At 41.9% G+C, this 13348-nt stretch overlaps 1 protein-coding gene across 2 annotated transcripts in view; it reads right to left on the bottom strand.

Annotated features, from left to right (window-relative positions):
• The window catches only part of msrab (methionine sulfoxide reductase Ab), a 70262-nt gene that overhangs the window by 10621 nt on the left and 46293 nt on the right, over positions 1–13348 (bottom strand). The window contains exons 7-8 of one of the 2 annotated variants that reach the window (XR_015778788.1): positions 11288–11372; positions 8913–8966 (exon numbers count right to left, since the gene is read on the bottom strand). The exons of the other annotated variant lie outside the window; for it this stretch is intronic. The gene's annotated coding sequence lies outside the window, so the exon portion shown is untranslated. Of the gene's footprint in view, positions 1–8912; positions 8967–11287; positions 11373–13348 lie in introns of those variants that run through there. 2 annotated transcript variants of the gene reach the window in all.

The raw sequence follows: 13348 nt of genomic DNA, 5'->3' as shown, positions 1-13348 counted from the left end.
GAAGCCGGTGCAGGCACAGCAGGGGTGCCCTTTTCACAGCGTGCACAATAACCACCCAGCCCCAGAGAACACAGTGCCTGGCTTGCCTTGTGAGTGCACAGCAGTGACAGTGTGCCGCGCACGTGGTCGAGACGGGTCTATGTGTCCTTTTGTTAGCAGCGCCTGATAAGTGAAAAAAAAAAAGCAAAAACAGACAAGACCTATGAGACAATAATACCACACTCCCTGCACAGCTGGCATATTTTCTGAGAAGCTATTTCCTGTAAAAATTCTGACACAGGAATAATGATGGCTTTGATTGGGCCCCAGTTAACTGGAGGCACTTCCTGTTCCTTTGTATTGGTTTCATTGTAAGCCGATGGGGTGTGTGGGGGAGGAGGGGGAGAGGCAGGGTTTGAGGGAAACAGCTGCTGGAGATGACACAGTCAAGAACATCCCTGTGACCCCCCACCCCTGCAAACACACACACACACACACACACACACACACACACACACACACACACACATACACACACCATCACCTCTTGTTTTGGTGCTGAACCAGTAAAATGTCTTCAGTGAGCAACACAATCACCAGAAAAAATGTTGTATAGTACATGTTCGCAAACCATGGATATGTGACGTTTGTAAGTTATTATGTAGTCAAATCAATTCATCACAAAACATGGTTTGCCTCAGAGGGCAGCATACAACATCCCTCTGCCCGGAGACCCTCACATCACCTCAGGAAAAACTCCCCAAAAAGAACCCCTGAAACGGGCCGCGCACAAGAAAACACCCATGTTTGGTAGCATAAAAGTCGCTGGGCAATGTTTTGGTGAAAAACACCTAGATTCTGTGGCTGAAACACCGCTGGGTAATGCCATCAAATGTTGCTGAAAAACACCCGTGTTGAGTGTGACAAATGCTATTGGAAACGCCATTAAGGGTCACAAAAAAAAAACAAAAAGCAAGTGTTGTTGGTTTTGAACAGTGGTCTGGAGCTTGGCAGGCTTAAAACACCCAGGTTTGGTGGCTGAAGAGCTGCTAGGAAACACCGCAATGTGCCGGGGAAACACACCCTGGTTCAGGTGCCACAAACACCAGCAACCTATTGTTGGGTTGCCAATAAAACAACAGGTAATGTTGGTTTCGAACAGTGGTCTGCAGTTTGGCAGTCATCTCTCCTAGGTAACATGCCATCCACCACGCAAATGACAAAAGTCAGTTTATATAGACTACTATGTTACTTCAGCTCATTTACTGACAGTTTTGAGCGATGCTACTCAGAAGTGGTTTAAGGCAATTTTCAGCTGATTTCAAGCTGAAACTCAGAACATAACCTTCCAAACAGGTTAGATTTGTGGCATAAGTTGCCACGGTGATCTAGTAAAGTTAAATAGAGGCACCTTCGTAGGTCAGAAAACCCCAGCTTTAGACTCAACATACCTCGCTAAGGCACTAATCTCGCTTCATGGTACACCCCTGAGTCCTGGACAACGCGAATGTCTAGCTCAGTGTAGCTCTGTTCAGACAACAGAGGGTGATACATATTTAACTCAATTACAAGAACACAAGAATCCAGCTGAATTTAAAAATAATTCAGAGAAAGTCTTTTTACCCACTAGGAACACCAGATGGATGTAGTTTATTTCAGCAGCAGCACAATTTGCCACTAGAAAAACATTGAAAATTCCACACAGAATTTGTGAGCACAATAAAAAACGGCTAAAAAAAGGTTAAACTATGAACAACTGAATGGCAGATGAAGCTTCACAGCTGATGAGTTTTTTAATCTTATACAAAATCAGCAGTTAAAGTAAATATAGCTCAACTTTTGAGAACAGAGCTGTATTTTTTGGTTTAAAGAGCTGTTAAGAAATGTTGTGAAAAGGTTAGGGTTTGTCTTGTCTGTTTTGTTTGCACATTTCTAAGGGAAGTGTCACTTCTTATCTCTAAAGGAAAGTCTGTGGTTCTCAAGCTAATTGTTGCAAGAGCTTGTGTATGTTGCATTTATTCACCTAGGTTTGCATAGTTTTTTGAAATAATTGAATAATTTTTGAAATAATTATAGACAACTTGCAAGGCAAGCCCCCCCCCCAAAAAAAAAAACAAAAAAAAAAACCACACAGGAACATAAACACACTTGTGCTTTTATGCACACACACCCACGTTTTCTATTTGAGTGAGGTTTTCCATTAGTGTTTTTGCAGAGATCACAGCTTGTACTGTTTCCTGCCACACAGAGTGTTTCGCCACAGAAGCTAACCAGTCTTCATGCTCTCTCTGCTCTGCATTGAAGATGATCACTGGAAAATCATCAGCACAAAACACACACACACACACAAACTCACCACAAACACAGATGTATGAACACAAACACAGCAACTGTTCAGCTCTCTTTTGCAGTATTTTTTTCCCCTCCTCGACTTATTTTTATCTTTCTATTTATCTATTTTTACCTTCCCATCGCATTTACCTCTTTTCTCTCACCTTGTTCTCTCTATACTATTCCTCTTCTCTTTCTTTTCCCTGTCAGCCCTCTCATCCCTCTCTCTCCCCACAGTGCCAGTTTCTGAGGAAGCCTGATGTGAGCTCCAGATGTTGAAGTAGACTGGCTGGAGACAGAGAGGGCAGAGGGCTTTCCCATACCTCCTTCTCCTCCCCTCAAACTTATACTACCTGAAAAAACACAACATACCATTTGATGATGTAAATACAAGTAAGTGAAAGTTTACAAATACAACACACTTCATAACTATATGGTTGTCAAGACTACACCCTTAATAAGAATAAGCTCTTGTAGGACACAGAGATTTGAACTTGACTAAATGGTGATGGAAATATTTAAATCAATCAGTAGAATAAATGTTGGCATTGTACATTTCTGCTTACCACGGTTATATATCATATGTACATTATTATGTATTAAATATGTTGAAACTTAAGGTTGTTTACATTTCTGCCATGTTATGGTTAGCGTATGGTTATGTTTAGGCACAAAAAACACTTGGTTATGGTTAGCAAAAGATAACAATGACTTGGCTTAAAACACCCAGCTTTGGTGGCACATTCGCTGCAGGAGGTGCTGCCGATGTCTCGCTCAAAAACACCCACTTTTGGTGGCACATTCAACACTAAAATACCAACTCACGCAAAAAAAAAAAATAAAAATTGGGTGGCACAATTGTCACTGGAAATGCCACCCATGTAACAGAAAAAAGAACCAAATTTGGAGGCACAATTGCTAATGTCTCACTACAAGACATCCAGTTTTGGTGGCACAGTCGCCACTAGAACTGCCAGCAATGTTTTGCAAAAATATTGTTTCCTCTGGAAATACTGCCAATGTCTCACTACAAAACAACAGGTTTTGTTATTTGTTGTACTAACAGTGGTGTGCAGCTCGGCAGCTGTCTCGACTAGGTGTCGCAACACACACAATCCCATCCATTTCCTAAAATTTGTTTATACACAAGAAATTGAAACTTTAGAAATTATGTGCATGAAACGTACAAATGTAATGTATCTCTGCTTTGCAGAGATGCACAATATCGCCATCATCCATCTGGCAAGTAGTCTGAAATATATACTGTATACAACAGAGGGAATTCCTACAGACATTTCCATAGACACAGAGGTCAGGAAAGGTCAAAAAGGTCAGCCTGTTGGTAGTTTCTCTCTTTAGTTGTTGTTGAGACTTCAGTCTCGTCTCCCCCACACACACACACACACACACACACACACACACACACACACACACACACACACACACACACACACACACACACACACACACACACACACACACACACACACACATCTCTGCCTCATGACCTCTTTCTCCGTTTCAAAACAATTGTTGAAGTTGTTGTCTTCACATAAGGCCTTATGGGCTGGGTCAGAGTTCATCTCCCCTCTAAAGATACTATCTCTCTATATGTGAACAATCATCAATCACTGTGGATACAATGTCACCTTCCTCACCTCTTGTCCCACACTGCATCTCTCCTCCTCCTCACTCTCACCCTCTGTCATCCATTCGAGTCCTGCGTTCGCTCACCCTGTCCCCTCCCTCGGCTGCCTCGCTGGTTCTCCCTTCAAAGCACGCATTGATCACCGGCAGACACAAATAGACATTTAAGGGAGTGGTACTCTGTGTGAGTGTGTCTGTGCAGCAGCAGGGGTCACACTGTGAAATTAGGCTGCATGCCGGGGCTAATTGAACTCAGGGGTCACTAACGCGCATCGTTGACCATGCATGTTACCAAGCATATCTTAATGTGCTGATAAGAACATGTGTGTGTGTGTGTATATGTTTGTGTAATTTAGAATAAAAACAAACTGAACAAAGAGGTAGTTGATAAGGGGTAGAAAGACGAGAGTTTAGTGGTTTCAAGTGTTATTGCTTTATGCTACGGGAAAAGAGTGCAGCTTTCGCAGTTTGCTGCCATAAAAACAGCTGAAACATGTTGATTCTGTTTCATTAGATAAAAACATGATTGCCTGGCTGTTTGTGAGAGCACAAGAGGTTTGGAAATAGATGCAGGTTGGCATTAAACAAACCCTAACTCATCCAAGCACACACATACAGAGAAAGGACCTGCCATGTGTTAATAAGTCCTTGTCACATAGGAATAAATTCAACTGAACACAAGAAACTTGTGCTCCAAACAAAGGAGCCAAAAATCCAGCATGAAAACTTTTGCTCTGATGTCAACTCTGTAAAAATAAACCATTTGTTGTAACCTGAAAAAGCTAGTGTCTGGGCTGCCTTAAAATTTTTCAGCTGACTAAATTTGAGGTAATTTTGTAATGATTCAACTTGTCTTGTAAAATTTCTAAAACTTAATAATTTCAGGCCGCCTCAACACTAAGTTAAAACATATGGTTTATTTTTGCAGTGAAGAGACTTTGAGACAACTTTTCCCCTGCCATGTCTTTACTGTTGTCCTCATATGACAGATCCCAACTCTTCTTGTCACTCTCAAATTAGACGTTCACATAATCTTTACAGCCACATGAAGAAACACCAACAACCTAGTCCTCTCCACGCTCACACAAATTCTATTCTATCCAAAGGTCACTTTAGGTAGTGATTGGGCATTTTGAAATAGCTGCTAAACCCACTTTGCTGTAATTGGATCACTTACCAGCACACCAATGTGTAATGCATTAGGCCGGTCACTTGTAGGAAATTAAGACTTGCTTCATTTCACCTGCTGTGACCCGACATCTCCTGAATATTATTAAGAAGCAGCTATTCTGGATTTCCTGTGAGAATTAGGAAACAGAACAAGGCCACAGTTAATAGTTCTTACAGTTGTTAAAGGAGCTGTACGTGACTTTCAGAGTGTACCTATGATTCAGAGCCCGAGTCGGGATCGTCTGCATATAGTTCTCAACATGGTGCAGGCTCTTACAAGGTAACAGAGACAAAAAGCGTCCAAAAATAGGGAAAACTATAAGGTTCGGGAGCTCCTTACTCTCAGAGCAGAGAACGAGATCAGCAGCCACAGAGAAATAGAGAAAATATTGAGAAATATATTATATACAGAGAAATATTGTATTGTTATGCCATCATTAATTAGAAAGCACTGTCGATGCATATGTTTTATGTCATACTAAAAGGCTGGTGCTACATGTCCCGCCACACAACGGAGCGGGATTATACAGCTGTTGTTTTCTTCTTCATAAGAAAGCAAAGGTGGCCTGATGAAAGGACTTCATAGTAGCCCTATCACGCAATCTCTGTGAAAAAAGGGCTAAAGTTTCACATCAACACACAGACATCAGAATCTACTGTAAGGAGTGATCAAACACATACTCAAAGAACTATTTCATCCTGAAATATTATCAATAAAATACAAGAGGGCCTTTTGAAACCATATATTTTATGGCAAAAGCTAGTTTTAAATCTTTAACCTTTAAAGAATCAAAGGGAGGCGTATGGGAAATTGCTGCTTTGATGTTGACCTGTGTTGTCCCGCTTGGCTTCTTATCAAATGACAACAGCTCTGACCGATATACTGACGGAGGGTCAGTCTGTGTGTTTGTGTGTGTCCAACATTTCACTTCAGACCAAACCGCCTCAACATGCTCATGTTTTCTGCCTCCTCTGCCCATCTGGAGCAAAGGCTCAGGCGTTGCAACAGTGCTGATGATAACTTTAATAAATGTGTGTGCTTGATGCCCTCGTGCTTCCCCTTTCCTCTACTGCAGTTCTCTGTGGCTTGACCTTTGGCCTGGTCATCTGACCTTCCCAGCACTGACTGCTCCTTGGTCGTCCAGCTGTGAAATAGACTCTGTGTGTGTACAAGCACATCTGTGCTCTCTCTGTGCACTTTGAATGAAAACGCCTGACAGACACCGTTGTTTGTTTCCTCGTAGTGTGGGTTCTGACGTGGTTTCCTCTTATCGCTGGCCTATTTGCTCACACTTAAATCTGCACTGTAAAAATCTTTCTATCATTGCCCCCGCCCCCAGATTCCTTGCCCCCTCTGCAGAAGGATAGAGGAACTGCATCCTAGTATGGACTGACACATTTCCAGTATGTATTTCAGACTTAGGCAACTGGGCTGGCAAACCACAACTGCAAGTTGCATTTAAAGCCACAATAGAATTACTTTTGTTTGACATGCAATATTTTACAAACAATGGGGAGATGCATTGTGCAGGTAAAACCAACTGTTTCACTCACACTTCCTTCCTTTCTCATGAGAGATGAATATTAAAATTTGACAAGGTCTTACATAATACCGTTATTACACTGAACTGATTTATTACTTTGAGTAGAATGTTTAAGATTATTGTCAAACTGTTAGAAGGGAGAAACAGATTTCCGTCACGTGTCACAGATGCAGAAACTTTACCTCACAAATTTGTCTTCTACAGACTGACTTATTTATTATATTCCTTTAACCTTTATTTAACCAGGTTAATCCCATTGAGATTTAAAAATTTCTTTTTCTAGGGAGACCTGGCCAAGACAGTCAGCAGTGACAACAAACACACAAAGGGAGACAAAGTAAAATTCACAAGCACTAAATTTGCATTAAAAGACAACTATCTATGAGTCAAAAGGGAACTTTTCTCGGAGTTGTACAACCATTCTCATTAACATAATTTTTAAAGGACAGTCCTAGCAACGCTGTAGATACATTGTAAGCCTGTGCATGCTATACTGTGCCTAGAAATAGCGCTACTTCTCTCCTCATCTTTTTCTCTATTTGAACTCATCAGGTCCCCAGTACAGCACACAGGGCCCCCTTTTCGTCTCCTCCCATCCCTCTCTCTTTCTCTCCTTCCTCTATCTCTCTTTTTCTCTCTCCCCCCTGCTAGGATCCCCACAGCTGCGCGGACCAGGTGCGTTCCGCCCCGACACACACACACGCACACAGACACACACACATACACATATATATGGACACACACACACACACACACCCTCACACCCGCCAACGGACGCAGCAGGAAATGCCTAATACCAGTTTTAGAATGATGCCACTATGCCAGCTTGACAGGGAGGCTGCAGGATCTGTCACTAGAGAGAAAGTGAGATGGAAAGTAACATTTCGCAGCTGATTGGAGCAAAAAAAAAAAAAAAAGTGGAAACTGAGAGAATGAGACACTTTATGTCTGAACATTATGCTCTAGTTTTAAGTCCAGACAGTTGACAAATCTTAGAATTTCTTAGCTCACAAACAGCATCTACACGTGACCTACTTCACTCTCCACGGAGGTCCATTTCCAACACGGGATATCAACACACACAATCTCTCCTGGCACAGCCAAACATATCCAACTACACCTCTCTCCAGGGATCATCAAGTAAAAGAGACCTCTTGTCTCTGTGAGCGTGTGTGACTGTGCACGCATGTGTGACTTTATGTGTGGGTGAATGCACATGTGTTCTTATAAAAAAAAGTACCAGTTATTTTGGTCTGTGGCTCACCACAGCTCACACTCTCCCCTGTCTTTTACTCATTTCACATGGCCCCTAGAGAAGCAGGGGGGAAAGAGTGTGACAGACGGAGGAGCGGGTGAGCAAAGACAAAGATAAGTAAAAGTAGAGAAGGAGAGGAGGCTGGGGAGGAGGAAGAAGTATTTGTCATCAAAGGTTATGGCAATATATGAGTTTCATGTGATGAGTCAGTAGCCACCCCATGCTCTGTGAACCATTCATGTTTCTTTTCAACACAATTTATACCGTACTTCTCTTAAACATCTTTTTAAGATGAACAATTATAGTCACATCTGAATGTTGGGGAAGTTCACAAGTACTTCATTCTTTCTATACTCTTTCTATACTTAGTATCATTCTAACTGCAATAATACAGTGATATCAAATGTACACCGTCCTATAACAAAACAAAAAAATGTCAGCTACTTAGCTAGGACGTCACTCCTTATTATTTTTATAATCAGTAAATCTGCAAATTATTTTCTTGATTGTTTGTCTATAAAATGTCAAAAAATGCCAATGACAATATCCTAAAGCCAAACGTGACTTTTTGCATTGCATTAAACAATCAAAAACAGCCAAAATATTGCAAAACATTCTCACTATCAACTCGTCAACAAAGCTTGATCAGTGGCCTCTAACGTCAAAATACGACGTGCTAGGTACTCCTCCTGCAGCAGGTTTAGACGTTTAGGACCAGCGTGCCAATTTACGCTTACATGCATCATCTCTTTTCAAAATTAACTTCTGTTTTCATGATGAAAGTACAGTTTCTGCTAGTGAAATGCATAGTTATAATGTTGGTTAAATAACTTTGTTTTAATGTTTACTTCCTCAGATTTAGGCAACACAAGCTCGTGGTTGGGTTTTGAAAAAAATATCATGGTTTGGCTTAAAATAAGTACATTTGTTACATAGACTGTATAAATAATGGGCGTATCTTACCACGAGTTGTGGACTGCCATTTTGGAATCCTCCAGTTCGGCACTTCTGCCATAACCATCTTGGGGGTTTTTTGGAGCCTGAAGTGTCAAAATATGGACAAGAGGTGGGAGCTGTGCCAGTAGCGATGACTCAGCCAGCAGGCCACAGTGAATCTTAACATGTAGATCACAGCCAGCGTGTCAACTGATCTTGTTTTCTTAATAACAAATGTAGCAACGACTTGCAGCCAGCCTGTCGCTCAAGCAGACCCACCCTTAAGACCCACGTCACTACCGTAGTAAGCTAAACATACTAGCACACACTGTCAATGTTAAAACAACTCTAGTGACTTTTGGTGTCATACTGGACAGGAACAGCGGGCTCCCAGGTGAAAGTCCAGAGTTTTTTTGACCAATCCTCCTCCCTTTTTGCCCACCCAATCTGGACTTTTGTCACTCTTAATGCTACAGTAACTACGCTGAACATCAACAAATGCCGAGCTCATCCTGCCGCTCGAGTGTGCCTCTGTGCGTCTGTGTCTGAGGCCTACAGGCCACTGACCAAGTGCTGGTATTTGAGGAACTGGGAGTGAGATCGGGTCTATTGTTCACTTTACAATGACATAAGATAAAGACAAGTTACACGTTTGCACAACTGAAAGGCTGGGACTACATGTTGTATCGCATTATTTCTTGAAAAATTATGATTAATCCGTTTTAAAAAAAGATTAATGTTATGTTCCTGAACCACTCAACTTTTTTTCAGCTCTATTTTTGACATGACCTAATTTTGACCCCTGACAACAATGAATAGAGCAGTGCTGAATGGAAATAAATTTGACATTTATTTTAAACGTAAAAGTCGCTTCAGAACGGGCTGACTTTCAGCCAAATAAATTACAAACAAAATGTCTGACTTTGGTCAAAAATCAGCCCAAACATTACAGAGCAATCCTGTTCTGTAATTTGCCAAAAAACTCTAATTTCCTTCAATAATAGCAATCCACTTTGAACTGGCACCACTGTAATGTAATAGTCTATCACACATATTTTGGAGCTGAGCACGTGCTTTTCCCCCATCATTATGGAGCGTGAAGCAGATGTACTGCATCCTCCCTCAGTAACCAGCACCAGCAGCACTCACAAATAAGGAACAAGACAAAGACATCACAGCATCCCCAATTTGATATATTTCAATAGTTGGGCAACATTTGATCAGTTGACACGCTGGCTGTGATCTCCATGTTTGGATTTGCTGTAACAGCTGAGCTGACAATGTTATCTTAATGACTAGTGTGTGTTTAGTTTAGCTCAATTAAACGTGTTGACTTTATGTTGATCTAACTGAAAAGCTAAGCTTGCTGTTGGCCTGTTTGCAGAAATTACATCACTGATAAAACAGATCCAATTATTACATTACATAGTCAAAATGTAACGTCATTAACAATCCAAAACATTTTATTCTATGATGCGTTTGCTCATAATTTTGTCACATTGTTGATGTATTTTTGTGATGCAACTTTTTAAATAGAAAGCATTGAAATAGAGGCAAAAGTACATGACACTGAATGAAAGTTAAGCTGGTGCCATCTGAGGTCAACCTGAACAGATACAAAGATGTCCTTGATGAAAAATGGCTATGCATTTCATTGTAATGGAAAGTTAGAGAGACAGCCTAATACATACACATATCTGTATGAACACAAATACACACACAATCGCACACCCTGCTGACACCTCAGTGTGGCCACACACACTCACCTCAAACCTTTCCATTCACTGACTGTCAGGCCAGTGTTTCCACCAGCGGATGTTTTTTGAGGCCAGTGTTTCTTTGAAAAGACACAGAGGGCCTCAGCCAGGCAGAAGAAACCTACATCAGCTATTTTAGACTGCGTCTTCTGGAGGATACCTGAAATTCTACTTTTCAAGAGCTTTCAAGCTGCACTGCTGAACTTCTTTTGTTCTAAACCAGTTTTCCATTTGATCGCATATAATTGATCTGCCCGTAGAGCACAGGGTTTAAAAATGTATTTCTCTTAAGAAATGCTTCACAAAAAAGAGCAAGACCTCTGGCATGACATGGCCTGAGCTTCAAGGAGCAGTGTAGGAGCAGTTATTTTGGCAGAAATTAAGTATGATATAAGTTTGTATTCTTTTGTGTATAATAGCCTGACAATGAGAATCACAGTGTCTTTGTTACCTTAGAATGAGCCGTTTCTATCTACATAGGGAACAGATCTATGTCAACAGAAATCATCATGTCGCTCTGCCATGTTTCTACAGTAGCCTAGAATGGACAAACTCTAGATAGGGCCATTCATGTTTTTGTGTTGGCCACAATAGTTAGCAACCCCTTTGCAATGCTGTCGTTGGAAAAACTTTTTTTCCAGGTGGAACAGCTTTATTCAGTGTTTTACCTGTTTAAATCACCATGTCCGTTTGTTTTAGAGTGGAAGGGACCTCTGTGGATAATCAGGCTCCTGGTTAAAACCTCCTGATCATCTGGATTGAAGAAAAAAAAAGGTCAGCACAGATTGCCAGGTGTTGAGCTAGCGGCCCCTCTCTGAAAAGTCAAATAGCGTCGAATAAAACACTGATTTGTAACCTTAAACTGATTTTTTCAGCGGTTATAGGAGTCTATTTGAACGAGACCTCCGTGCATAATTTGGCTCCTGGTAAAAAAAAAATCCTGAACAATGAACACCGAAGGAATTCAAACCAGGAGAAGTTTCAGCCATTCACAATCTGAAATCCTCACGGCTAGATGCCACTAAATCTCACAGATTGTTAGACATATTAATTAAAATGAGCACATCTGTAAAACTTAAGAAAAGAGTAAAAACGTCTGTAGGATAAATTAGTTTCATTTTTCCTTATGTGGAAGTAAAACACTAAATCTATACTCAAAGCAACACATTTGCGCACACACACTCCAACAGGAAGAGTGTGGGTGTTTGGGAGCAGCTGCATGGAGAAGCATCAGACCCAGCTTCCTCCTGGTGCCGCCAGCATCTCTCCTCCCTTCTCTTTTTCTCTCCCTCTATCTGCTCATTTCTTTCACATCTCAAACACTGACAGAAACATACATTCAGTCAGAAACAGATAATACCACCATCATGCCACTATCTTACCCAAAAGCTGGAAACAAGATTTAAATCTGCGCTGTTGGCAGAAACTAGCTGGAGTACAGAAAGCATGGTTTGTGCATGTTGCAATGCAAATAATGTCTCTGTGTGTGTGTGTGTGTGTGTGTGTGTGTGTGTGTGTGTGTGTGTGTGTGTGTGTGTGTGTGTGTGTGTCCCATTTGTCCTCTTTCCTCAGAATAGTGACACACCAGCACATCACTATCTGAAAGCCCAAACATTGCACAACTCTTTCCTGTGTTGAGCTCTAATCGAGGGCTCGTTGGTGAAACCACTCTCCCACCTGTGTGAAGTGAGACTCGGATGACTCGCAAGCACAGATGGACAGCAGATAAAACCAGAAAATGAACATAAGAAAGAGACGTTCGGAATTTTAACAGTTGCATCAGACCCTCAGCTGTAAAATGTCAATCTTTCATTGTTGCGTAATCATCTTTGTAGAGGCTTGGTTTAAAAAAAAAAAAAAACAAGATGATAAGCAGGATATTCTGCATCTGTCAGAGAATATGTAAATGCACCATGTAGTCTCATTTAAGTCTGTTGGAATCTTCCTCAAACGCGAGACTGCACAGGTGCAAGCACCTTCAAAACCATCTTCGTGTTTCACTTTCTAGTTTTCTATTCTTACACCCCGATGCCATCACCCTGTCCCATTCCAACCAGTCTACCTCCGTCTCTCTACTTCCCTTAATCCTCTCCTCAACCCCTCTCTGTCAGCAGCACACCCCCAGTTAAGTGGTTACTGTGCTGAAGACACTGAGCAGTTATTTCTGTGTTTCCTGTGTGTCATGTGGTGGTAGCTCGAGCTAGCTAGCATGGCTGACAACACACAGGCTCCCAGGTGCAGAGTGTCACAGTGTGGGCTGTCAGCCAGAAAGCCAATGGGCCAGTTAGCAAGCCAACTAGGGCCCTGCAGCACGTGCTGCCCTCCACCCCCACCCTTAACCCATTGCTACTCCCAGTGGAAAGGAGGAACAGGCTTGTGACATTTTCTCTGTGGGAAAGAACGCACGCCTGTGTATGAGTGAGCGTGTGTGAGCTTGCCTTTTTTTGTTTCTATTTTGATTGCTGCACCAACCTGTTTGAGGATACAGTAAGTCTAAAAGTTTTAATCAACTCTATTTGGAATAAGTTTCTCCCCCAGAGTTCAGGGGTCAGGCTACGCAGACGGAGAAGACCTCGAGTGAAACCAGCATGCAGGGGCACCAGGGCTCGCCCTCTTCCCCCAGCTCGCCCCCAGGCCGCAGATGCACCGACCCAGACAAGGCTGCACTTCTCTGGGCAGCACAGAGACACTGCTGTGCTCCGGTTCCTGGAGCCCTGATGCTCTGATTG

The sequence above is a fragment of the Plectropomus leopardus genome, chromosome 14 (assembly GCF_026936395.1).
Source record: "Plectropomus leopardus strain MGB_pleo_1.0 chromosome 14, ASM2693639v1, whole genome shotgun sequence".
Lineage (NCBI taxonomy): Eukaryota > Metazoa > Chordata > Actinopteri > Perciformes > Serranidae > Plectropomus > Plectropomus leopardus.
The sequence above is the reverse complement of the archived record's forward strand: the minus strand, read 5'-3'. Positions and strand labels throughout refer to the sequence as shown.